The 610-nt window shown below is 42.3% G+C and overlaps 1 non-coding gene across 1 annotated transcript; it reads left to right on the top strand.

The window, feature by feature from the left end:
- The first annotated feature begins 481 nt into the window (after positions 1-481).
- On the top strand, positions 482-610 carry LOC116899810. Its single transcript, XR_004387811.1, has one exon. It is a non-coding gene; the product is annotated as a small nucleolar RNA SNORA72 (small nucleolar RNA).

The raw sequence follows: 610 nt of genomic DNA, 5'->3' as shown, positions 1-610 counted from the left end.
TGGGGGTTAGGGATGAGGGGTTAATGGCTTTTATCAGAAGTCACGTTGTGTGGGGAGCACACACTTTAAATCCCAGTCCTCAGGAGGCAGAGGCAGGTGGACCTCTGTGAGTTCTAGCCTGCCTGGTCTACAGAGTAAATTCCAGGATAGCCAAGGCTCACAAAAAACAAAAACAAAAACAAAAACTCCCCAAACCCCCTCTCATCGCCACCCCTCCCCTACCCACTGCAAAAGTCATTTCACAGCACAATAATAGTTTATTTAAAAATAAAAAGAGAATTTATTGAGTGAAAATGAATATACAACATACTCGAACTTTCATGGCACAGGGGGAGCTGTTCTAAGAGGCAAGCTCATGTCACTGAGTGCCCAGAGGAAGAAAACTGGAGAGATCTCAGTAGCAATTTCCCAGCACTCCTCAAAGCTCTAGGACAATAAATCACACCTACAAGGAGTAGACTTCGAGAAATAATCAAGCATGGGGCGGAAATCAATAGAATAGAAACAAAAATAAAAATTTTTTTTTAACATTCGCTATAGTACGACCATGCATGTGTCCCCAGACCTAGTTCTTTACCTGGGTCTGATTCATTAAATGTATGAGCTGTAT

Source organism: Rattus rattus, chromosome 4 (genome assembly GCF_011064425.1).
Source record: "Rattus rattus isolate New Zealand chromosome 4, Rrattus_CSIRO_v1, whole genome shotgun sequence".
Taxonomy (NCBI): domain Eukaryota; kingdom Metazoa; phylum Chordata; class Mammalia; order Rodentia; family Muridae; genus Rattus; species Rattus rattus.
Note: the sequence above shows the minus strand (reverse complement) of the source record. Positions and strands in the feature narration are given on the sequence as shown.